The sequence below is a fragment of the Meles meles genome, chromosome 17, assembly GCF_922984935.1.
Source record: "Meles meles chromosome 17, mMelMel3.1 paternal haplotype, whole genome shotgun sequence".
Lineage (NCBI taxonomy): Eukaryota > Metazoa > Chordata > Mammalia > Carnivora > Mustelidae > Meles > Meles meles.
The window spans coordinates 46809204-46836310 of record NC_060082.1 but is presented as its reverse complement, the minus strand read 5'-3'; the positions used below and the strand labels follow the sequence as shown (position 1 = coordinate 46836310).

Sequence of the window (27107 nt, the reverse complement as noted above, 5' to 3'; positions counted from 1 at the left end):
GTCTGCTTAAGATTCCCTCCCTCTCCCTCTGCTCTCTCTAAAGCATGCATGTGCATGCTCTCTCTAAATAAATAAATTATATTATTATAAATGATGTTATAATTATATAACATATAATTAATATATAATATATCATAATTAACATAAAATATATACTATATATCATATATAGTATATTATATATTATATTATCATAAATAATAAATCAACAAAATCGTTTAAAAAAGAGAGAACTCATATGAATGACATTCACATACAGATAAATAGTAAGGATAGCAACTTAGTATTTTATTATAAATATAGTCACAGTATGGACCAGAATACTCAAGCATAGCAGTGCACAAGAGGGGCGTGTTTATTATCAGCAAATCAGTTACTGGTGGACATTTAGACTTTTCTCTGTGTCTGTTTGCAATCTGGATTAGATTTTCCTATTCGACTCTCTTAGCGTTCTAAGAGAGTATCAGTTAACATACCAGCAAATCATTTTCATTGAATGTATGGATTTTACGACAGTTTCTCATTCCTCATGCCCAAGCTCACAGGAGGCAAATCACTTTCGTGCATTTAGAGCACAGGATAAGTGAAGCAGAAGTTGTAAAAAGAGAATGGAAAGCAACTTCATATAAAGGAAGAAAAACCAATCATAAGAACATCAAGTTTTGTTTTTTTTTTAAGATTTTATGTATTTGAGAGAGAGAGAGAGAATGACAAGTGGGGGTAGGGCAGAGGGCGAGGGAAAAGCAAGCTCTCTGCTGAACAGGGAGCCTGACAAGGGGCTCGATCCTAGAACCCTAGGATCATAGCCCGAGCTGAAGGCAGCTACTTAACAGACTGAGCTACCCAGGCACCCAACATCAAGTTCTTCTTTTCCGTTTTTTGAGTCCTGCATTTTAACAAGTATGTACTTCCTTGTTAACTTTTTTCTTTTTTTTAAGGTTTTATTTATTTATCTGACTGAGAGAGACAGTGAGAGAGGGAACACAAGCAGGGGGAGTGGGAGAGGAAGAAGCAGACTCCCTGCTGAGCAGGGAGCCCAATGCAGGGCTGGATCCCAGGACCCTGGGATCATGACCCTGGGATCTTGTCCTGAGCAGAAGGCAGACATTTAACCACTGAGCCACCCCGGTGCCCCTACTTCCTTGTTAATTAATTCAGCTAGTTTTAGGACTGTTCCATTTGCTTACTTATCCAATGCTAATTATTAGTAGGGCTTATTTGTTCTCAGTCTAAAATGTTAAGATGTTGATTAGTAACAAATGGTATGAGACTCAATGACTAGTAATTATGCAAAAGGAGGGACTGGGTTTGAAGGGGCTGTTACCGTATTGCTCAGTTTCAGAGGGATTTCACGTGTAATCCTCCTGAATGACCTTCACTGATCACAAGCCCAGGGAAGAGGGGTCTTCGGATCTAATTGGTTGTAGAGTCTGAGGCAGGCTATGAATGCAGTGTCTCTCTTGCCAAAGGTGGAAGCAGATCCCTGGAGCTTATACTGGATACCATTTTGGAGAAAATAGGACAAAGTAAAGATAGTAAACCTGAACTTGCACCACCCATTTAGGGGTCTGTGCGAATAGTGAAATCATAGGTGGGGAGCCAAGCTGGAGGTGGGCATAGAGGCCACAGAATGGGACAATGGGAGGTGGTCTAAGTCAGTTACAGGGAGGGTGAGGCATACTTGCAGAAGCTTTTATTCTCTACAAGTATGGAGATAAGTCAGTCTCATTTAGTAAGTGGAAAAAGGCAAACATCCCCCCATGTGTTTTAACCCTAGTCATAGCATAGACTGAATATTTCTTTAAAAGCCTTTAATCAAAACATTTTTCTGTTTCTAACATGTGACATGTTAGAAACCCTCCCTCTCCAAATACTGAAAGCTATTATTTTTCATTATCAAACTGACTTGAACACTAGGAAGCTAATGAAGAGTCTTTCTTGCCAGAGTCTTAGGAGGAACATGTCTGTAAACTGTATCTTTCACTGGTTGTGTCTGGGGAAGGGGCCAAAAATAGCAGTGTGCTCTTTGCTTCCCTATTGAACACACCCCACCTTTCAAGAAATTCAGGGTCTTCTTTGAAAACCAAAAGATCTGGATCCCATGAGACACTACAGGCCTTTTTTTTTTTTTTTTTTTTTGGAAGGAGAGATTTATAACATGCCAAGTTGAATTTAAGGAAAAAAAAAAAAGGAGTTGATTCTTGGGCAACAGAAATCAGACAACCCATCAGACTTAATGATGGAATCTGCAGAAAATACATTCTTTGACAGTGTTATAAAAGAGCTAGGAGAATACCCCCAGCATCTAATTAAACGCAAAATTCTAAGATCTTATGTTTGAAAACAAGCTATCCTGAATGAATACATCAATCTTGAGAGATACTGATCCATTCCTGTGGCATTTGGATACATTTAGACTGTACACCTTTATTACAGTGATATGGGGTGTTTGAATTTGGATTGCCAACTTGTAATTTGAGGTGATTTGATCTCTCCTCTATCTCGGAATATGCATTACAGCCGTTGGTATGCCTTTAATCTTAAATTTACAAACACTGGGTTATCAGGTGTTCTGAGTTTGGGGAGGAAATATTTGAAGAGATTAGATTTTTTTTTTTTTTAAGCGCTCTTATATCATTCATCTTCAGAATGTACAGATTTTCTATTTTGGGTTTGTTATAAACTTTGCTTTTTTAAAAGAAGGCAGAAATGCTCTAGGTTATTCATCTTTTCAATTTTGTTCTTGTGGGGGGAGAAAAGAGGAAGCAGTGACTGCTTAAGGACAAGACGTCCTACCACACACGGACAGCCCCAGGAGCACCCACGTGATTTACACCAGTTAATGTACAGATCATTTTAGGCACGTTTTGTGACTTCCGGCTGATAAGTAAACATTTACATTTAAGAGATCCGCTTCTTCCAGAACACTGCTTTCCCTCGCTTCCTCTTTCATTCCACCTTAAAAACAGCTGCGAAGTCTAAAGGAACCCAGCCCACATTTGAGCCCCGCCTACCAAGGATTAGACTTGAACTTCTCTGTAGTCCCAGCTGAAAAAAAGGATCCCGACTGAAAGCTAGAGGCAAAAAGGAGCCAGAAGATTCTCATGTAACTCTGGGAACAGTAAGCAATATATTTACTCTTGCCCCACTGCACTTCCCTCCCCCACCCCCCATCCTCCTGAGCTGTTTTAAGTTTCTGTCTTAACTTGGCAGGGAGAAAGGACGGAGGCACACCTGGGATTCACTGCTTTACCAAGTCTGCGTCTCCTCTGCCTTTTGGGAACCAGACACAGGTCAGGGAATCTAATTTCTTTCTAACAAATGCCAGTTTGCTTTCCGGGGTCTGACGGTGCAGGGGAGTGGGACGATCTGGTGTGTCCCAAACTTAGAGCCCCCAAAGAAAGAAAGCGTTGCCGTAAGCTGGTTCCCCTGAGAGCTCCACGTGATGCCACCCCGTGGTGACCCATCCCAGACTTGAGCGGCATGCTATTTGGCAGCCCTTGTGCCTTGTTAGCGGTGGAGTTTGTGGGTTCCGTGACGGTTTAATTAAAGAAAGAAAGAAAGAAAGAAAGAAAGAAAAATAGTGGTTAACGATTACTTATGCAAAACATTCCTGGGTGTTTTCATATGCCGCGGTGCTGGGCGAAAAGAAAGACAATGTTGAAAAGAGACTTGTACACCGCATGGTGTGCTGACTCGCCTTGCCCTCAGTTATTTGACGTGCTGGGAGGACAGAGCTCCCGACTAGATGCTGAGAAAGATGTGAGCCAATAATAAAGTTAAGTTTTGAGTGTGAATGCTATTTTGGTCATTTCGTTTTAGAAAAAGAAGTTTAAAAGGGCATTTGGATTTGGAATAAGAGTGGCTTAACATATCTAAAGCTCCTACAACTTATAGTCAAGGTAGTGTTAGAAAGAATGATTTTTCATCTCAAAAGATAGAACAAGAAATGCTCTTCACAATGGTTGATGATGTAAGCATTTATTCAGCTAAGGCAGTTGAAGGGGATACTAGAAGCATCTTATTTGGATGGGTATCAGTTCTCATTTGCGATATTTGCATATATAACCTTTCAGTTCAAGGAGAGTTTGTATCGTGTTTCAATTCTATTTGTTGCAGAAATTTGGAATTGTAGCCCAAGAGATATTCTCAGGGAATAGTAGTGAAACAACCCTGTTCAGAATTTTTAAATTTTATTCCAGAGGTCCCTAAGCCTTGACAATCCAGTTTGTTGTTGGCATAAGAAAAAAGTATTTGCTTCTGTCACTGAGCTGAGGAAGAGTTAAATTTTAAATTAAGCAACAATTGTGAAATGCACAGAGAAGTGTGTATTCTGCATTTGTCTAAAGCAGCTTTACAAACTTCCTGAAAGGGCAGCACTTTTTACCGACAAGAAACAAAGAAACCTTTTTAAATAATTTTCCTTTTATAATTCACATAAATGCAAAATACCCAAGTAGTGACTTACAGTGTTAAAAAGATGCATACTTTGCAAATATTTTGCATTTGCATTAATTAGGAAAAGGAAAATTATTAAACAGATTTCCTAGGACCTGATAAAGTTCATTTCGTAGAGATAATTTGGCCTGTGTTTTTAACCCATCAGTATCTTTCCTGGTGTTACTACTTAGAAAGCAAAATCATGAAACTAAATGATTTGCATATTAGAACACGTTCCAGGAATAAAAAAGAGGAAGACAGAGTTAGCTGTGGTTCCCTTTCCTCTCATAAGCCTTTTATTAAATATTTTTTTTAAAATATTTTATTTATTTATTTGACAGGGAGAGATCATAAGTAGATAGAGAGGCAGGCAGAGAGAGAGAGAGGGAAGCAGGCTCCCTGCTGAGCAGAGAGCCCGATGTGGGACTCGATCCCAGGACCCTGAGATCATGACCTGAGCCGAAGGCAGCGGCTTAACCCACTGAGCCACCCAGGCGCCCAAGCCTTTTATTTTTTTTATTTTTTTTTTAAGATTTTATTTTATTTATTTGACAGACAGAGATCACAAGTAGGCAGAGAGGCAGGCAGGGGGTGCGGGGGAAGCAGACTCCCCACTGAGCAGAGAGCCTGATGCGGGGCTCTATCCCAGGACCCTGAGATCATGACCTGAGCCAAAGGCAGAGGCTTTAACCCACTGAGCCACCCAGGCGCCCAAGCCTTTTATTTTTTTTATTTTTTTTTTAAGATTTTATTTTATTTATTTGACAGACAGAGATCACAAGTAGGCAGAGAGGCAGGCAGGGGGTGCGGGGGAAGCAGACTCCCCGCTGAGCAGAGAGCCTGATGCGGGGCTCTATCCCAGGACCCTGAGATCATGACCTGAGCCAAAGGCAGAGGCTTTAACCCACTGAGCCACCCAGGTGCCCCTCATAAGCCTTTTATTTACCTTCAGTTTGTTTCCCTCCTCTTGCTTGCAGATGTCATAGCTTTAGTTATTCTCAACTTTTTTTTTTTTAACTCGCAGACCCTTTTACAAATCTTATGAAAACTATAGACCCCTTCCCTCAATAAGACACGTATGCTGCCCAAGGGGCACAAATTCGGATAGACCAGTAGGAAGATCACATACCCTCTGAAACAATTCATGTCATATGAACATGTAGTATTTTTTTAGAACTTTGGAGTTTTCTGCTAATAGCAAATAATTAGCAAATCATGTTGCTTTTAAGAACTGTTGCACGGCGAGTACTGCAGTGCCCATACAGTCGTTTATTTAGTGTTTATTTAGTGTTCTGGAGCTCTAACCAATTTGGTGTAACGGAAAAAACTATCTGCCTGAGAGCCAAGTGACCTAGATTCTTGACTCAAGCCCTCTAATAACTAACTGCACAATATTAAGCTGCCTTTTTCTGGAACATCTGATATTTTTTATTGCTGAATGCAGTAAGTAAAACAAATAGGAGAATAAGATACAAGTTGTATTTTATTGGATTATGGGGTGTCTGTATTTACTGCCTTCATTCCAAAATTCCTAATAATATTTCCCAATAGGATTTTTTTATAATATTCTTGCTTATTACAAAGATAATTCCTGGGGCGCCTGGGTGGCTCAGTAGGTTAAAGCCTCTGTCTTCAGCTCAGGTCATGATCCCAGGGTCCTGGGATCGAGCCCCACATCAGACTCACTGCTTAGCGGGGAGCCTGCTTCTCCCTCTGCCTCTGCTGCTCTGCCTGCTCGTGTGCATTCTCTCTCTCTCTGTCAGATAAATAAAATCTTAAAAAAAAAAAAAGATAATTCCTGTTCACTGTTTAGATTTCCTTAGATATAGAAAATCGCAAAGGAAAAAGGAAAAAATGACCTATAATCCCCTCAAGGGATAACTCTTCTTAAAATGTCATTCATTCATGTCAATCATCCATATCAACAAATATTTATTGAGTAACTGTTACGCATCAGTACGGAGACAAAGAGACACGAATTCATGTATATACATCTGTTTATACTTCTAGGCATTTTTCTATTCATGCACCCACATGTGGATTTTACAAAACTGTAGGATTTGTTAAAAGGTAAACTGAGGCCTATCAAAAATTTTAAGAGTTTATTTGAATAAAACTCGCTTGGAATGGGACAGTGCCAAGCAGAAGTGGACAGAAGTGCTTCCCTGGCAGGATCTCCAAGGGGAGATTTTTGTGAAGAAAGTGGAGTCTACCTCACGAAACTATTGATTGTCTACAGTTTAAAGGCTAGTTGGCTGGTTTTGATTATCTGTCCTTCCATTTCAATTTTGTAGGTTCAAGTTTTTAGACTGGTTTAGATTTTGGTTTGCCTGTGTAGACCACCGAGGCATTTGAGTCATCTTGACTAACAGCCTCGTTGTTTCACTACTTTCACACACCACTCTTTGCCGTTTTGTAACACGCTTACTCTCAGTCGTGAAATTTTCTGTTAAAACGTGATTTTTTATACTCGTGTATAATTTTGTATTCACTCATCTCTGAAACAAATATTGAGTCCCTACTATGCATCAGGTGCTGTACAAGCAATGCCAGTCCATCCGTGAGCAAGAGTGGTTCTCACCATGATAGGATTTTTAGCCTGAGGAAATGTTACATTGGCTGATCATAAATTTTTGGATATTTAGGTGGATTAGTTTTCTATTATAAGTAATGTTTCAGCTAAGACCCTTTATATAAATGTATGTACTCATCTTTTTTCTTCCTTTGGAGAGATTCTTAAAAGTGTATGCCCACGTTTTAAAAAAAAAAAGCTCCACTACTTACACGTTGTGAGATCATAAGCCAATTGTTTTTCAAAACATTCTTTTCTCAACTGTAAAATAAGAGTACTACTAATAATAGAGTATTTGGAGGATTCTCAAAAATATTTAACAGCATGTCATGGAATTATTTTTGCCATTTTGCCCTTGAGAGAAATTGTATCAGTTTATAAGCCGTATAGGAGGGTAGAATTTTCCTGCTCTAACACTGTGTAATCACGCCAACAGAACAAACAACAACAGATCCAAAAACTTAGTCAGTTGTTGTATAAGACAGTATCTTGTTTAAATTTATACTTTGTTCAGAAATAAGGTTGGGCAATTTTATAATGGCCACTGTTGTGTCTATGTTTATGAATTGCCTTTTTCAATGTGATTTTTACATATTTTTCAGTTTTAATTTCTAATATGGTATATATCAAGAGAAATAATTCACCTAATCCAAGTCCCTTTAAGGTCCTCAATAATTTTGAAGTGTTTGCAGTCTTAATAGCAAAGGCTAATGTTAAACTGGAGGTAGAAATTCTACTACTGCTTTTCTCAATTTTGGAAGATTGTTCTTATTTTGCCTGAAATCTGTTCCTTGAAGCTGGGTGAGAAGCATGGATAAATTAAAGCAAGTCATTTTTGTTCTCATAGACTGTCACAGTCTACAAAATCAGAGAAATTGAAGAGGGCTCAGAGAAGAGGCCAAAACCCTTGTAGAAGTTCCCACAGCTCCGGAGACATCCAGACTCATGACATGTAGAGAAGACGAAGATAGGACTAAGGGTTACGTGATTCCTTATAAAGCTTTCGTAAGAAAGATACTGCCTACTCTTGTCAAGAATTAACTCAGAGAAAATGAATTTAATTATCAACATCTTTTCATCTCCTACTCCTGGACGATTAGGTCAGTGACAGTTGAGGGAACCCAAAGGTTAGTTTGTTCTGGAATCCTTTCCAAAGAAGACAGAAAACAGAGCAAATCCTGTTCTGATCGTTTGATCCCTTCCCCTGCCTGAGAAAAAAAAGAGATGCGCCAACCTGTGGCTACCCTTGCTCCCTGAGTCCATGTTTTGATCTTCTCTGACTCATAGTTCACCCTTACAATGTTCTTTGAAAATACAGTTTATCTCCCCTTCGTACAAGTATAAAATAAGCTGAAATAATTCAGGGCTCACCCTAAGCAGATTTGGAAGGCTGCGCTACCAGTCTAATGACTTATTTAATGAATTTAAAGGACTTGAGAGAAACTCGGCAAGCTGGTATGTGATCCTTATTGGCGTTTGACAGCCACTGGGATAGGGAGGAGAGGCTGCTCCCAGTTTTCCTGTTTACTCTCTTCTCCGCGTCAGCTGGAGGGAAGACCTGATCCCCGTCCTTAATCTTCTTCCCCATTTTCTTGACTTCTGGAGTGTGCAGGGAAATTTAGGCATTTTAGGTAACAGGAGGTTTTGAATTAGAAAGCAAATATCCATCATCTGGCTAATTTCATGATCTTACAATACATAAAACTCACGTATATACAGTACTTAGCTTATCTTGCTTAGGTTTTGATTTTACTATTTACCTTACAATTTGTTTTTTGAGTACTCAGTTGGAAAACATACCAGCAGGCCAACCAAAACTACCTTTCTTTCCTTCCTTCTTTCTTTCCTTCCTTCTTTCCTTCTAGCTTTCTCTCTCTCTTTCTTTCTTCTTTTTTTAGGATTTTATTTACTTATTTATTTGAGAGAGAGAGCAGGAGCAGGGGGAGGGACAGAGGGAGAAGCAGGCTCCCCACTGAGGATGGAGCCCGATTTGGGGCTCAATCTCAGCTCTCTGGGATGGTGACCCAAGTCGAAGACGGATGCCCAACCAACTGAGCCACCTAGGTGCCGCCCCCAAAACACCTTTCATTTCCATAGTGCTTTGTGGGTTATAAAGACGTTGCTTAAGAACTTCATTCCCACAATAACCATGTATGTTAGCAGAGCAGTTATTACCATTCTACAGATGTGAAAAGAGAGATATCAAAAAGTGAAATGGTTTAATGCCCAAGTCTTACAATTTCTGTTTTCATGCATTTTGTATGCTTCAAGTGATTAACTGATTGAGTTATATTTTCAATTTTGGTGCATGCTATTAAGGCTGTCCAGGTATTCTAATTTTTATTAACATCAGAAAAATCATAGGGGAAGAACCAGAAAATACACAACCCAATTCCATATTAACTCAATTGTTCTGCTCTTATAACTGGGCTACTGATTAACATAATAGAGGAAGTTGCACAAACATTTAAAAAACAATTGGAAAAGTAGTGTGACTTGGAATTGCTTGTCTTAGAACTATGTGGCATTTTAAACGGATATGTGTCACTTCAAGAAAAGAAAGAATATGAACTTTTAGCCAAAAATAGAAAGTAGACAATATTATGAGTTATGTTAAATACTAATTTTACCAAAGGTTTTTTACTTTGATTTGGTAGTGGAACGTTGTCTTAGAATATTCTAAGTATGACCCACAGAGCCGATTGCTCTTTTCCATTCTTATTAATCCTGGAAGTTGACCTAAACTGTTTGTCTCAAAGTGGTTACTCTCACCACGGGTTTTATCATTCATAGAAAAAATAAATCATTATTATTTTACCTTTCCAAACAATCCAGGAGCTTATGGTAAACCAGATACTGTTCAGGGTTGAAAGCCAACTTTAGTTACAAAATGGCTTATTGTGCATATGCTTAACTTCATAGTAACTAACACGGAGCGGGTCAGGTTTGACTGTGGGATGCAGCTGGGCCCCTGGAACTGACACGCTTCCCGTTGGCTCCACACTTGAATGGCCACAGCTTTCATGAGGTGAGCTGGTTGAGTGTAGCTCTGAGACAGTAAACTGGGAAGTGAGACCCCCTATGGAGGGAGGTATTCTTACTGACTTCTGGGTGGGTCATTACAGAAGAGGTCATGTCTGCCTAGGATAGGCTGGAGGCAGACAGATTCTTAGTATCTTTAGTTTTCTTTGGTTTCGCATTTTTAATTTATTGAAACGAGAATACCCCATATTGTAGACTTTTTACATGTATTTGGTTCAAGTATTGGGAAAAGTAATTTAAAGCAATTCTTTAAGAATTTATAGAAAAGCAATTTGGGGGAAAGGGTCTAAAGGTACATATAGTTATGAGGACTTGCTGTGTAGACACCTGCGTCTGTAATGAACATTTCTTAATATCCTTCAGTTCCTTGGTATATATACCACAAACCTCAAACAGGTATTGAGTCCCTTTCCATTCAACTGTCATGAAGAAAAGGCAGATGAATTTAAAATTGATCCAGGTCACTTAGATCTTAAAGAGATAACACTAGAGTATTTCCGTAGTTCATGACACAGTCTTCTAAGTCCCTACTTTCAGTATATAATGGGAATTCATGTTCAGGTAATGGCTTCAAAGTATTGTTAGATCCTTGATCCTTAGAAGAAGATGCTCATAACATTTTAGGAAGATTCCACGTAGCAAACATTCTAATTTAAAGAGGTTTCTGGGTTATTTAAAATTTAATTGCGCTCTCTTCCATCCAAGTACTAACTGGGCCTGAACCTGCTTAACTTCTGAGATAGACGAGATCGGGCGTGTTCAGGGTGGTATGGCCATTGACTAATTGCACTCTCTTAAGATGATTACTTATAATCTACTATTTGGTACTTTTTTTTTTTTTTAAGATTTTTATTTATTTATTTAGAGAGTGTGTGTGTGTGAGAGCAGGGGGAGGGGCAGAGAGTGATCCCAAGCCCATTCTGTGCAGAGCCAGGTGTAGGGCTCAGTCCGCTGACCCTGAGATCATGATCTAAACCAAAATCAAGAGACAAAGTTGGAAGCTTAATTGACTGAGCCACCCAGTGCCACTACTTGGTACTTCTTCTTTTTTTTTTTTTTTTTTGAGGTGGTGAGCACCAAGAATTTATATTTAAAATACATAAAAGTTCACAGTAGTTACATGGGATTTTTTTCCTTCTTATCCTCATCACTAACGATGCCTCTGCTGTTGGTGAAAAGCAATAAAAGAATCCACTTTGTGAGATTCATTCAGTGTTTGCAAAAATTCTGTTTTTTGGTTGAGTAATACCTTGTGAACTATTGTTAGAGTGAAAAGAACACCCATAAATTACAGTTTTTCTTGAGGAAAAAATAATTTCCAGTTTTTTTATTAATATAGGATATAGCGTGCCTAGCAAAATAGTAGGGAAAAAAATGTATCCTTTTAATACATAAAAAAAGAACAGGTTTTATAGGAAGCAGTTTAGAAAATCTGTGCTCTTTCACTTAAGAATTTCACCTGTTGGGTTAAAAAAAAAAATCCAGATGCTAATATCAACCAGGAATTGTTGATCACTGGGTTAGGTGCATGTTCATTCCATCACCAATTCAGGAAGTTTGCATTCATACTGATGACTGACTTAGGTAGGCACTGTGCAACCTTTGGGACATACTTGGGTGAATAAAGCATTGATGGTTCATTCCCCCGTGGAGGAGAGAAGCAATAATGAAGCAAACAGTAAACAGATAATAAAGGAAGCAAACTGGTTTCAACAATTGGGAATAACCGGGGCGCCTGGGTGGCTCAGTGGGTTGAGCCTCTGCCTTTGGCTCAGGTCATGATCCCAGGGTCCTGGGATTGAGCCCTGCATCCTGCTCTCTGCTCAGCGGAGGGCCTGCTTCCTCCCCCCCCCCCACCCCCTTCTGCCTGCCTCTCTGCCCACTTGTGATCTCTGTCAAATAGATAAATAAAATCCTTAAAAAAAAATTGGGAATAACCTGGGGAGTGGAAGGATGGAAAGGGTTGGCTGAGATGAACCAGGAGCAGAGCTGGGAGGGACAAGAAGCCGTGCGTGGGAGGTGAGTGGTGTGAGCCGGGTGTGGCTCAAGCTGGGGGCTCCACACAGAGCATTTGTACCTAAGCCTGTGAAAAAGCAACCAAGGGAGCTGGATGGTTTAAAACCAGGGATTGGGGTGAAGTCATGGGTGCAGAAGAGGGAAAGTGGTTCCAGGCAAATAGGAGAGAGAGAAGTGACTTCATTTGAAAACTCGGAGGTCATCAGTGATCTTGATTAAGAGCAGTTTCCGTGGAGGGCAGGGGACAGCGTGTGAAGGACGTGGAAGGGACGAGGCAGGTGAATGCGATGCTCTGGAGACATGCATACAGTGTGAGCAGCAGACCCTCTAGAGAGATCTGTCGGAGAACTCAGCAGAAACATGAAGGCAGGGAGGGAGAGGAATATGGAGCAGGGGGACTCTGACAGGCTTGCCAGGCAGTTCAACTAGGAGAAAATTTTTGTGCAGGAAAGAAAGACATGACTATCATGTACTTGCAGCAGAGAGAGGGATTTTGTGTCCAGAGAGCCACAGGCGGGGTCAGGTCTGTAACAGGTGGAGAAATTCTGCCTCCGGTGTGACAGGAGGGGAACCCAAAAGTACAGGGAGTTTGCTGATTTGGTGGTGGGAAGATAAGAACCTTCCCTCTGGGCTGTTTTCTTAGTGCAGGGAGATGAGGTCACCCACTGAGAGAGGAGGAGGGCCATGGTGAGAGATGAGCGCGAGAAGAAAGCCATTTTCTAGAACAGGAAGGCAAGTTCACAGAGAAACTGAGAAAGATGCTTTGTCCCGTCCAGGGCCTCTCTGAGTGCTGAGAACGTGAATAAATAAAACCCGTCTGCCAGGTTATGTGGTTGTTCTCCAGCTAAACACTAGGAGCAAACTCGAGAAGCTACAATGGCTGAGTTGTTCCAGGGTGGGGGATTTGAAAGCAAGCCAGCAAGCAAATCTGGAAATGCTCAAGATGAACAACCAATACCCAGTACCCAAAAACACAAAACAGAAGCAAAATACCTAAAACAAAAATGCGTAGAAATTCAGGAGCTTATAGAATGCAGATCCTTTTATCTAATGTAATTATTAATGAGCAGGGAGTGGTTACAAGCGGGCCTGAGTGCCCGAGTGCAGTAGGGAAGGGATTGAGTCTTCCTTCTTTTACTCCTGTTGAATTCTTACTGTACCAGTTGCTGGAACCTGCCCCAAGAGACTTCACCGTCACGCTGGGTTTGTTTTTCTTCTTGTCCTGGTTGCTAGAATTGTTGTCGTCACTTTAAATTTGGATTAACAGTTCGTGCGCCTGTATTTGTGGGGTGCCTAGCTAAGTCCTGTGTCTGCCGTATGTCACCCCTCCCCTCCCCTCCCCACTCTGCTTTCCTCCACATTTGCTTACTTCTCCAGGCTCCTGGAAGCAGTCAGTCGTCCCTCAAGAAAATGCTTGATAGAATTTGAGCCATTACAGCTCTGTAGTATAAAGATGGTGAAAACCTATAATAGTAATTGACTATCAGAAAGGTTTTTCTTTCACAGCCTTGGTATCGGGATGTTCTTTCCTCAACCTGACATAAACCTTTCATTTTGCAACTAAAAGTCATTTCTTTTTCTTTTTCAATCCTCAGAGCTTTGGAGGACAGTTGGTTCCTATAATCAAAATTTTTTTTTCAGGAATGAAAATAATATTGAAATATTGACTCGTACATTTCTTCAAAGTTTAAAAGTCAACCTTGTGTTTTTTATTATTTTTCATAGATCCTCTTTTTTAAAAAACAAATGTATTTATTTGAGAGGGAGAGAACATGAGAGAGAGCACAAGTAAGAGAGAAGAGGGGCCGGGGGATGGGAGAAGCAGTGGGAGCCCCAGTGTGGGACTCCTGGGATCACGACCTATCCTGAGCCGAAGGCAGATGCTTAAATGACTGAGCCACTGAGGCCTCTTGTAAATTCTCTTACCATTAGGGCTGCAGGCACTAATGAATGAAAACAATGAAGTCTGTGTGGGTCAAGCTGAGCTGTACGGTGAGGAGGGGAAGCTCCTAGTGGCCAAATGTTTGCTCCTGGCTCCATCCAGCCTTTCCCAGATGCACTGCCGGGCACCCAGAGTTCTGCTCTGTCCTCCTTTCCTCCTACCTTAGTGAGACATGCCAGGAATTGGAAAGTCATTCTGTACTTTATTTCTGGTTTTACCCATATCTGTGAGGCTGTAGCTTAGAGTTATCTCACTTCTTCCTGTCCAAAATGAAGGGACATCTGCAAACTGAAGGGGACAGTCTAGTGCTGTTTTTGTTAATGTATTTTTACAAACCTACTGGGACTTTTTTTTTTTTTTTAGAGATTTTATTTATTTATTTGACAGACAGAGATCACAAGGAGGCAGAGAGGCAGGCAGAGAGAGAGGAGGAGGAAGCGGGATCCCTGCTGAGCAGAGAGGCCAATGCTGTGCTCCATCCCAAGACCCTGGGATCATGACCTGAGCTGAAGGCAGAGGCTTTAACCCACTGAGCCACCCAGGTGCCTTCCACTGGGATATTTTATGTCACCAGCAGAAGAGCAACAGAGGCATTCTTGTAGATTTTATTAATGTCCTTGGTACTCTTCTCCCGCTTTGTTGATCGAAGTTTGAGAAACTGTAAATTTCATATTTTGAAGCCAATGACAGTGTTTCTAATTTAGCCCAACCTGTGTTTATTACATGTAGCATCTAAAAATTCACGTTGGAATTAACACGTTCATTATGGTGCTAGCAGAGGTAGACAGTACAAAAAAGAACTTAGTTTTGAATCATTTGACCCTTTATGGTGCTGTTAATTCTTCTGTCCTCAAAAATTTTATATTGAACTGTAAAAACTAAATAGGTGACCCCACAGAGGTGGAAGGAGAAAAGCCTCCAGGCTCTAAAGCATGTATAAATACCGTCCATGTAAGGGTCTCCTAGACTGCACGGACTCCGTGTATTTCAGTATCATTGGTTTTCTTCATAATCCAATGTTTTTATTTCATGAATTTCATAATGTCATACCGTATCAAGGGGCCCCTCGGCTTTCCCAGGGCACAGAAAAGATGAAGAACTTCTGAGGATATTCTTTTCAAATGCACATTTACCCAGCTCTTAATCCTACCAAAGACAGGCTTTCCTGTTCATTTCCAAAGTGAGCTGCCATTCACAGTTTCTGGAAGCACCTTTCTAAAGTTTCTTACAACCTGAAAAAAGAACAGTGAATTTGAACTCCTGTTACAAGTAACACAATTCAGGGCATGCGGAATCCTCATCTCCAGGCCTAGTGGTTTTAACTTCCTGGTAATGCCTGGGATGGGCTGGTGTACAGCGCCTCTGTCCTCCACAGTCTTGCTGTATTTATTGGTCATCTCTCTCCACTGTAAAATCATAGTCAACATCCCTATTTTCATTGCAAGGTCAACCTCACTAAGCTTCCTGAAATGGTTATCGTGTTAGCTGAAAAGGAAAACAAACCCAAAATGTTGATAATTTCATTCAGTAATAAAATAGTTCTCATGAAGTATTTAAGTCAGTATGACGGCATTCCTGGGGGTTTCCCCAGGACGGCTTCCTTTAGACGAAAAGATACGGCTTTCCCTCCTGTGGCAATCTTGAGTATGTCATGGAAAAAAAAAAAAAAAAGGCAGCAATTAAGGAGGGAGTGGACCCCTCAAAAAACACAGATACTCCCTAGGGGAGCATTTTTGTAAGCTGTCTGGTCTGGAGAAAGAAAGCTGTAAAGTAAATATGCTTCTCAAAACATTATCTTTTTTTTTTCCCTAGCATTTTGTGTCACACTGTTAGATATATTTAAAAAGTGGTAAGGGTGCCTGGGTGGCTCAGTCTGTTAAGTGTCTGCCTTCGGCTCAGGTCATGATTCCAGAAGCCTGCATGAGGCTCCCTGCTCAGCGGGGAGGCTGCTTCTCCCTTTCCCTCTACCCCTCCCCCCTGCTCATGCTCTCTCTGATTCCTCTCTCCTCTCCTCTCTCAAAAAAGTAAATAAAATCTTTAAATAAAAAGCAGTAACACCAAGTGCAAAATGGTTACCCATTCCTCTTAAGGAAAAGATAGAACATTATTCTACATTTTCAGAAAATGAACATAATTAACACTTGTCAGTGTGTTATTACTTCATAAATGCCTGTGTGGGAAGAGGAATTTTTAAAACAGTGCATCTAGTATTTGCAAGTAATCATCTTATAACTATAATTCAAACCTATAAAAGTGTAGGAGATGAAAATGACTCTTTTAAAGTTTTATTTGACCAAATATAAATTCAGTTTTTCATTTCTCTATAATTTATATCTTGAGTCTGTTCTGCATCACCAAATAGTAACTTCAAATATTGGTCAAGCTAAAATTTATATATATGTGTCCTTTTAATTTTGACTGTATTTCCTTTTTAGCCTGAGTGTGAGGGGTAGGGGAGAGGAAGAAGTGTGATAGGGTTAGAGAAGGAGGCCCTGGTTGACAGTGAAGGGCTGTGTTTAGCTCTTTCTCCTACTGTGTGAACTTGACTCGTATCGGAGAGGAAAATTTTCTTTCTACCCTTCAAAGTTCTTCCAACTGGTCTAAGAATTAAATTGGCATGAGGCAGATCCACAGGAGAAAAAAATCCCAAAGTTTAACCACGTGTGCCTAGAAGCAATACCTAAAAAAATGACCAAGACAGGGAGTTTTTATACTTTTTAGACAGACAGTAAGTCTGTGAGGAGCTGACAGGACAAGGAAGCTTCTGTTGAGGTGCATCAGTTAGTAAGGAATCCTAATTTGGTACTAAATTCATAAAAGTAACAAGGATTGTTCATGCAGCCTTTTTCAGCTTTGAATTCCCCATCTTTGGCGATAAGGATGTCTCCGACCTTCTGGTACAGGGAGCATACCTTTCACCTGGGAGATTTATTTCCCGCTTTCTGGAGACAAAGGTGGGGGTGGGAGGGTGGGATGTGGGGGTCAGAGTGTTCTTTTTGCATTGGCTCTTCCTTACATAACTTTTATTTAAAATAATCAACATGCCAATTTTCCCAACATGCCAACATTTTTAGGCAGTCCGCTCTTGGCCACTGTACTAGGTTTGTGTACATCTTTGGGTCTCAGCTTATATATTTGTACAAGGGAGTTCTGCCTGTGGCTGGTTGTGAATATTCCTTCCAATTTTGTGAACTTAAAATATGGTGAGAATGGTGGCTTGGTTTTGGCCACCAAGAGGTAAAATGATGGAAAATAAGAGCAAACCAGATAGTCAAGGAAAGAAAAAATTGAAAACTGGCTCAGGCATGAGGAGACATTCTTGCTTTGTTTGTAATGCAGCGTGTGAAACTGGGCCAGCCAGTTTTCTAGCCCTTAAAATAGGTTCACCTGGATTAGTACCTCCCAATTGTGAAGAGGTAGAACAAACTGTTAGGTGTTGTGTTTCATTTATAGAGTGTGTGTGTCTGCATGCACGTGCACGCTTTTTTAAAACAACCAGATGAGGGAGACTGGCCCATTCAAAAGATGCTGTGGTCTTTCCTCTGTATCACTGCCACAGCTCTATTTAGGTGTATTTCCTATCCCGTCCGAACTCTCTGGCTGGTTGTATCCCTTCCTCTCCAAGCACCACATTTTCTATTAACAGTTGTAGGCTGCTTTATTTAACTGCTGTGTTTACGTTATTGGTGTGTGTGTGTGTGTGTGTGTGTGTGTGTGTGTGTTAAGATTTTATTTACTTTTTTGTCGGGGGAGCAGCAGGCAGAGGGGGAAGCAGGCTCCCTGCTGAGTAAGGAGCCCCACGCGGGACTTGATCCCAAGACCCTGGGATCATGACCAGATCCAAAGGCAGATGCTTAACCAACTGAGCCACCCACACACCCCAATATTATTGGTGTTTTAAATGGAATTGTGCTCCCCCTCCATTGATATGTTGAGGCTCTAACCTCCATATCTCAGAATATGTCTGCATTCAGAGATAGGGCCATTAAAGAGGCAGGAAAGCTAAAATGATGCCCTTAGGATGGCTCTTATCCAGTCTCACTGGGTTTTTTATAAGAAGAAATTTGGACACACCTAGAGACACCAGCGACCAGAGGAAAGACTGTGTGAGGACACAGGGAGAAGGTGGCCCTCTGTAAGCCAATGAGAGAGGCCTCAGAAAAAAGCAGACCTGCCAACACGTCCATCTTAGACTTCCAGCTTCTAGAACTGAGAAGATAAGTTTTTTGTCTAGCCCACCTACTGTATGGCATCTCATTACCATAGCCCTAGCAAACTAATACAGAGCATCCCTTCCATCATGCCGTCTCCCTGCTAAGATTCTGTCATAGGCTGTTCCTATTGTATAATGTCTCCAAAGCTCTACCTGTCCTTCAGGGTCTTTTATGGAGTGGCAGAATGCATAGAAAGAAAGAATTCGATAGGAGGCAGAGTGTCAGGGTTCTAGGGCCAGCTCAACCCCTGTGACTCCAGATTACCTGGGAAAGTTTCTTAGTCTTCCCTGGAGACCCGTGTTCTCTTGTAGAACATTGTAAGGGAGACCGTCTGCCTCTATTTAAGTTGTCAATTAGGCAAATCACTTAAGCTTTCTAAAGATTACTTTTTTATTTTAATTTCTAAAGTGCTGATAATGATCCCTCTCTCCTTACAAAGATGAAAGTAGGTAGTGTATATAAATCACTTAACATGGTACCTGGCCCCTAGGAAATGTTTACTGAGTGTGAACTTTTAAAAATTAAGTAAGCAAATTAGCAGTTGCTAAGACATCTTTCAGTTTGTCATTCTAGGATCTATAAATAGGCTTTGCTTCCCCTTAATTATTTCTCAACACAAGACCTCATCTGTGGTTTCCTCCCCCCATCCCCCCATACACCATACAAATTCCCAAGTTTGTTCATTCATCATTTCAGTTCATAGTAACTGGGGTAGTGATCATCTGGGTTAGACAGGAATACGGGGGAAAGGCGCTGGAATTTACCATGCTGCACACAGTGAGGGCCGGCACACGCCGTGTGTGATGGAAATGTAATGTACAACAGTGTGGTGAGAGAGATCAAGGAGAAATACAGGGGTCCTAACCTGGTAGATAAAGAGATGATTTGCTTCAGAGAGTAAGTTTATGGCAGAACCTGGAAGACAGGCCAAGACTATCCCGTAGAGAAGGTGAGGGCAGGGAGAAGCATCTGGGGAACCTGAGGTGGACAAAGCATTTCCAACACGGGTGCGGCTCACTGTTCATGTCATTTTCCTAGAGGAACTGTTTCTGTTTCCCCCTTCTGAACATCGAAGCTTGATCATGAGTTCAAGTATCAGCTTAGTCCGTACCTTTTCTCTCAAGCCTTTTTTTCCTCTTTGAAACCACTGACTCTTTTCCTTCTCTGAAACTCTAGCTGATGTTCTCCCTAGATACTTGTGTATGTACATAATGAACTTCCAATAATAGGAATTTGAGAGAGAAAGAAGCAGTGTCAGAGACCTAGGAACAAAAACAGCAGAAAAAGCCAATTCAACAGGAATAGCATGGACATTAGCCATAGAGACTGGGTGTCTCTCTGTGGCATGTAGAAGGCAAGTTCCATACCATTGGGTTCCTGACTTGGGAAACAGATGTAACTCATTATTCTGCATCTTTGTATCTGGTGGCATGCTTTTAGATTTCCTTGGGAATAGGGAAGTTCTCTTAATAGGTGTTCCATACTGAACTGAGAATATGGCTTGAGAGGCATTTCTAATACAAAACAGCTCATTTATCTATCTTAATTCCTGTTGTTTATTTCTCTGTGCCTGTTAATGAAGTAAACTCTTGCTTGGCCCAAGTTTTTAAAAAATTCCAGCAAAATAATGCAAGAATTTACAACTTTAGTCATGCCATTGTTACTGTATATCTGTACAAGGATGAAGACGGTGGGAAGGATAGTGCACTGCTCTTTTTGCCTTTGGAACCTCTTTCTATCTCCTGCTTTGAGTTTGGAAGCAGACAAGTAAGTGGCCAGTGTTTTTTGTTTGTTTGTTTGTTTGTTTTTAATTTCAAGAGATCAGAAACAGGAGTATTTCTTAATCTCTATTAAAACTCATTTTTGAGGGGCACCTGGGTGGCTCAATTGGGTAAGTGGCTGCCTTCAGTTTGGGTCATGATCCCAGAGTCCTGGGATCTGGCCCCACGTCAGGCTCCCTGCTCAGTAGGGAGTCGGCTTCTCCCTCTCCTTCTGCCTGCTTTTCTTCTGCTTGTGCTCTCTCTCTCTGTCAAATAAATAAAATCTTTAAATTTTTTTTTAAAAAATACAATTGAAAAATAAAACTCATTATTGAGTATGAAAAAGTACGTAGTCGTTATAAGACATACTTAACAAATTTGCCTTACTTGAATTTCTAAGACATTTCCAAAGAGCCAAATAAATCTCAGGAAACTAAAGCAATTTGGGGGAAAAGCAGTGGTTTCATAAGCAACAACAATAATAACAAAATGATAATTTTGTGCAGTTACGACCCACTGGGTACTGTGCTGAATGACTGACACACAGTCTTTCACTTCATCATCCGACCGCCTCTGCGAGGTGTGGGGGACATTTCCCCCATTTTACCCATAAGGAAACTGAGAATTAGGATCCTACAGTCAGAGAAAGGAGGAGACAAGCTTGAACTTAGATTGGTCTGGCTCCGGCAGGGAAGCTGAGCCCCTTATTACCTCCTGTCTGTGTTTCTGGTTCTTGCTTACTTTCCCCCAGAGAAGCCCATCTTGCCCTGACAACATGACTAAAAGGGTTTTGGACAGACCTCATTCTATTAAGCATTCATGGAAAGCCAAAAGTTGCATTGCACAGGCAAGTATGTTAAAAAGTGTATCCAAATTTCCCTCTCATTAGTGTTCCAGAAAGCTTTTAATGACAGGGCAGCCAAAAGAAAGAAAGAAAGAAATTAAAGAAAACATGAGCTTTCTGTCTCTCACTTCAGACTTAAAAGACTGTACACTCACCAAGACTGGTCATTCAGCTTAGTTATAAAAACACAAAACACAAAACCCCCGAAACTACTATTTTATGAGCATTCATGACAATGGTTGTGCAACCTAGTTGCAGTAAGATTTCCAGTACTGAGCCGGCTGTAGGGGAAAAAATATTTTCCCAGTGTTTAATGTGGCTAGCTGGACAGAATGCCTTAATTTCACAAAAACCTAAAATATCTACTACTACTACTACCAGGGGGAAAAAAGGATGAAAGGATGCCTGTTTGTAACTGGAATTGAAAATGCTGTCACTGTCTTAACAATAATGACCAGTAATTTTACCCTGAAAGAAGTAAACTTTAGTCAGTTTTCCCATATGACTGTTTTGTGACTTCTTTAGAACTTAACTTTGGAATGTAAATTGCACATATAAATTAGAGCCATCCACATGTATTGGATTTTTAAATGACATTTTGATTTTGAAATCATTTAAGATAAGAAATTGCAAAAATATCACAGAGTTCCCATATACCCTGTAGCTAGATTTTCCCAGTCTAATATTTTCCATAACCAGAGTACACTATCAAACTCAGGAAACTGACATCTGCATAAGGCTATTAACTAAACTACAAATCTTATTTGAATTCCATTGTTCTTTTGTAAGTATTCGGTTTTATCCAGGATGGCAATCTCTGCCTTTTGATTGGAGTATAAAATCCATTTGCATTTAATGTTGTTATAGTTATGGTCGTGTTTCCATCCACCATTTTGCTTTCAGTTTTCTTTATGTCTCATTTCTTTGTTGCTCCTATATTTCCTTATGTTAAGGAGATAGTTTCCAGTGAACTGTTTCAGTTCCTTTGTTGATGTATTAACTGTATTTTTGAGTGATTTTTGTAGTGCTTTCTCTCTAGGAATTATTTCTAAATGCTCCTTAATTTATTATAATCTACTTTATGTAATAATAACTTAATTCAGGTAAAATATAGAAACTTTGGTCTGTTCCAGTCCTCCTTTGTGCAATTATTTTTTTTTAAAGATTTTATTTATTTATTTGACAGATATCACAAGCAAGCAGAGAGGCAGTCAGAGAGAGAGGGGGAAGCAGGCTCCCCGCTGAGCAGAGAACCCGATGTGGGGCTCGATCCCAGCATCCTGAGACCATGACCCGAGCCGAAGGCAGAGGCTTTAACCCACTGAGCCACCCAGGCGCCCCCCCTTTGTGCAATTATTATCATACCTATTAAGTCTGTAAATGTTCTAAGCCCAATAATACAGGATTATGACTGATTGCTTTATACCTCCAGTGTCTTTTTAAAGAAGCTTGAGAATAAAAAGAGACAAAACTATGTAGAATATTTTATATCAATTATCATCTTTACTCCATTATAGTGGCATTTCCTCCCTCTTCTTTTGGAATATTATTTGCATATATATGACATCTTTTTAAAATATTTTTTTAAAAGATTTTATTTATTTGTCAGAGAGAGACCGAGAGGGCACAAGTGGGTAAGCCGCAGGCAGAGGGAGAGGCAGGCTCCCCGCTGAGCAAGGAGCCTGATGTGGCATTGAATCCCAGGACCCCGGGATCATGACCTCAGCAGACGTTCAACTGATGGAGCCACCCAAGCATCTCTGTATATGACATCTTCGAATAAGCCCAACAGTACAGTTTTATAATTACTATTTTAATGCAGCTGACTTCAAAATCAGTAGGAGAAGAAAATAGAAAGCTGTATTTCACCATCTTGTAAAATTGTTTGTATGATTTGTAGGCCCTCAGTTTCTTTGTATGATTTTTGACTTACTGTCTGGTGTCACTTCTTTCCAACCAAAGTTTTCCTCACTATTCCCATGAATGCTTCTCTCCCGGCAAAAAATTCTTTCAGGCTTTACTGAAGTGGGAATGTCCTTATTTCGTTGGCTATAGTATTCTTGTTTAATAGTTTTGTGCTTTCAGCGTTTCGAATATGACCTCACACTGCCTTCAAGCCTCCGTGTGAGTTCAGATTTTCATCTTATTGTGGTCACCTTACACACGATGAACATTTTTTCTCTTGTGACTTCTAAGATTTTGTCTTGAAATCTCAATGGATTAACTATGATGTGTATCAGTTTGAATTCCTTTGTATTTATCCAACTTGAAATTGGTTGTGCTTTTTGATATGGTTTTATTCAGATTGGGGGATTTTTCAGCTATTATTTCTTCAAATATTTTTTCTTTCCTTCCCCGCCCCCCCCCCCCATCTTCTCCACTGAGATTCCATTTACATGCAGATTAGTTCACTTGATGTTGCCCCCAGGCTTTAAGGCTTCGGTTGTTTTCTTTTTCTTTTTCTTTTTTTTAGGTTTTATTTATTTATTTGACAGACAGAGATCACAAGTAGGTAGGCAGAGAGGCAGACAGAGAGAGGGGGGGAAGCAGGCTCCACGCTGAGCAGGGAGCCTGATGCAAGGCTCGTCCCAGGACCCCGAGATCATGACCTGAGCCGAAGGCAGAGGTTTAACCCACTGAGCCACCCAGGCGCCCCTTTGTTTGTTTTTCTTCTTTCTTTTTTTTATTTTTCTTTCTCTTCAGATTAAATCATTTATCTTCATGCATCTTTAAGTCCACTGATTTTTCTGAAAGCTTAAATGTGCTGTTTATCCTCTGTAGCGAATTTTCATTTCAGTTATTTGTTTGTTTTAGAGATTTTATTTACTTATTTTTAAGATTTATTTATTTATTTGGCAGACAGAGATCACAAGTAGGCAGAGACGCAGGCAGAGAGAGAGAGGAGGAAGCAGTCCCCCCCGCGGAGCTGAGAGCCCGATGTGGGGATCTATCCCAGGACCCCGGGACCATGACCCAAGTGGAAGGCAGAGGCCTTAACCTAGTGAGCCACCCAGGCGCCCCTATTTATTCACTTGACAGAGAGAGAGATAGTGAGAGAGGGAACACAAGCAGGGAGACTAGGAGAGGGAAAGCAGGCTTCCCGCCGAGCAGAGAACCCTATGCGGGGCTTGATCACTGGGATCATGACCTGAGCCCAAGACAGATGTTTAAGGACTGAGTCTCCCAGGCACTCCACAGTTATGTTTTAATGCCAGAATTTCCACTTGGTTACTTTTTCTAATGTCTATACCTCTTTATTGCTATGTTACAGTGTCTTACTTTCCTTTCATTCTTTCTGGATCCTTTAATTCTGTGAACATGTGTGTAACACATGCTGTGACTTCTCTGTTAGGTTCATAATCTGGAGTCCCTCAGGGATGGTTATTATTGGTTGCTTTTCTACCCTGGGTCTGACTTACATTTTCCTGGGTTGGTTTGTTTCTGTTGTTGAAAACTGAAACTTCTGGGTTAGATACTGTAGCACATTTGGAATCTCAGCCTTCCTCGGGAGGTTTGTGCTGCTGGTTTGTTTCAGTGACTTCTTCAGCTCGTTCCATTGAGTCTTCCCCTCCAGTGTTCAGACTCTGAAGTCTGATGTGTCAGCTCAGTTTTCACTTTTCATTTGTATTTTTAAGCCTGGTTTCCTAAGCGCTGCCCCTGGGCCAGCGTGGTTTTGCTGTCAGCCAGTGATAGCTGAAGGTTTACTTACACATCTTGACCAAGTCAGTCTACCTTTTCCTGTTTAATCATCATGTGGCCTGGAGAATACTTTCACAATACAGGGAAATTGCGAGTTCTCCCTGGTTTTTTCTTTCTGCATTTGCAAGTCGTCACTTTTGGGGAGTATTTTGCTGAGTCCTCTCAGCTTTCTTCATAGGAAGTGTAGCCTTGCATAGACGCACACCCTTCCAGACCAGGAGTAAATGGGCCTTTTTAAGGTGCTCTTTGTTGATCTCCTCCTCCAAATCTTGTTCTGAAATTTCTGAATGGTCTGCAGTTCGGTTGCTTGCCCAGCCAGTATGGCCTGATGCTAGCATTAAACTTCCCACGTTGTTTGCTACTGTATCTCTGTGGGTTTTTTTTTTTTTTTTTAAAGATTTTACTTATTTATTTGACACAGAAAGATCACAAGTAGGCAGAGAGGCAGGCCGAGAGAGAGAGGAGGAAGCAGGGTCCCTGTGGAGCAGAGAGCCTGATGCGGGGCTCGATCCCAGGACCCTGAGATCATGACCTGAGCCGAAGGCAGCAGCTTAATCCACTGAGCCACCCAGGCGCCCCTCTCTGTGGGTTTTGACAACATCTCTGGTCATGGAACTTTCCATGCTTTGTTTGAAATACCGTTACCACCTCTCTCCCCCAAAGAGAAAGGCAACAGAGCTATGAACCTCAGGACTGTCCTATCTTCCCAGCTAGAACTTCCATGCTGGGGAACTGTAGGATGGTAGGAGCAACTTCTTGCTAAAATGTTACAGATTCTCACTGCTTCTACTCAGACTTTTTTTTTTTTTTTTGGTAAATGGAAGTGTGTTTGATATACAATGTTACATTAGTTTCAAGTGTATGATATAGTGATTCAGCAAGTCTGAGTGTTACGCTGTGCTCACAAGTGTAGCTACCAGCCGTCACCATTATAATGCTATTACAATACCATTGACGAGAGATTTCGTAGGTTTTTAAAAAATAAGTGCTTTTAATGAGTTCTGTGTTCTCCAGTTAGTTTCCAGAGTTGTTTATAACTCTGACCAGTTCTCTCTGCTTTTTAGAAAGAGGATTTCCCAGGTTCCTCATTCTGCCATTTTGGAAGTTGGCACACCTACGTATTACACTTTAAGGTGAAACTTTAAAGTGGAAGTTTTGGTCAAGACTCTAAGGTGTAAGACCTAGGCTATCAAATACTAAAATAGGTTGTGATACAGCCTTTCCTTTTACATTTGGAAAAAAAAAGCAGCTGGACTTGAACAGTATTTCACTTTAAAATAACATACTAACTTACTACCTACTTCACAGGTATTAAAGCTTAGAACGGTAGAGGTGTGAGGAGGACTTTGAGAGAGTTCTGTGTTGTTTGTTTGTTGTGGAGAGAACTGCTTGGAATAGAATCCTTTAGAATCCTTCCTTTGCTGAGGAGATCTGGGAGGAATATACCTCCTAACCCCCAGTCAAGAGAGGGGCCTTTAAAGACACTACTTAGAAAGTTCTTCAGAGACTTTAACATGTGGCTCCTCTGTAGGCTGGTGTCTAGTCAGACTTGAGAAACATGAAGGGTCACAGGCAACAGGATAGGGAGTTTCATTTGGGAAGCAGTTGCGTTCTCAGTCTGTTGAAGAAAGGAAGCAGTTATGAGTATTCTCTGTGGACTGAAGAGAACCGTGGGAGAGGATCTTAAATCCTACACGGGTTTTGCCTGGTAGAGTGAACGCGCCTCAGAAGACCTGTGGACATAGACCACAGGATGCGTGGGGGCTTCGAAGAAAGCACAGGCCCCCAGCTGCAGTAGAGATGCATTGCCACATGCCAGCCAATACAAGGAAGAGCTCTTAAAAGTAGAGTATCTCAGAAGAATTCACAAAAGCATGTATTTATGAGACAAGGAATCGGCTTTAATATATGCCAGGCCCAGAGATCACAAAGCCTGCTTATGAGAGTAGACTGAAGTGGTAAGTTTTTTGCTCCTGTATCTTTGCCAGCCTTCTCCAGCCATGAGGGGTTAAAAACCTGTGTTCACGAGTTAGAAGGGTTAGACCGTAGACAGAAGTGGAGAGAAGCCAGTGGCCTTACCTTTCCCAAAAGCTCTAGTTTAAGGAGGAGAAAAACTTCAACTCTAAATAAAATATAGTTTTGGATGAATACGTGGGCCTAGCATTTTAATTTCTAAATATACATATTTAGAAATTATATATATATCATGTATGTTATATATATGATATATAATTATATATAAAGCTGATATATATTGATATATAAAAACTGATATATATAATTATATATAAAACTGATATATATATATTTTTTAAGATTTTATTTATTTATTTATTTGACACAGAGAGAGAGTAGGTAGGCAGAGAGGGGGAAGCAGACTCCCTGCTGAGCAGAGAGCCTGATGCGGGGCTCAATCCCAGGATCCTGAGATCATGACCTGAGCCAAAGGCAGAGGCTTAATCCACTGAGCCCCCCCCCCCCCCCCCGTGCCCCTGTAAATCAGTTTTTAACAGAAATATTCTGAGACTGACCAAGATTAGAGAAGACATAGCCCTGAATAGATTTAAAGTGCAGAAAC

General features: G+C 40.7%; 1 protein-coding gene across 1 annotated transcript in view; it reads left to right on the top strand.

Annotated features, from left to right (window-relative positions):
• The first annotated feature begins 2978 nt into the window (after positions 1 to 2978).
• Positions 2979 to 27107, top strand: part of PLA2G4A (phospholipase A2 group IVA) — a 171005-nt gene continuing 146876 nt past the window's right edge. The window contains exons 1-2 of the mRNA XM_045983484.1: positions 2979 to 3121; positions 3214 to 3293. The gene's annotated coding sequence lies outside the window, so the exon portion shown is untranslated. The remainder of the gene's footprint in view (positions 3122 to 3213; positions 3294 to 27107) is intronic.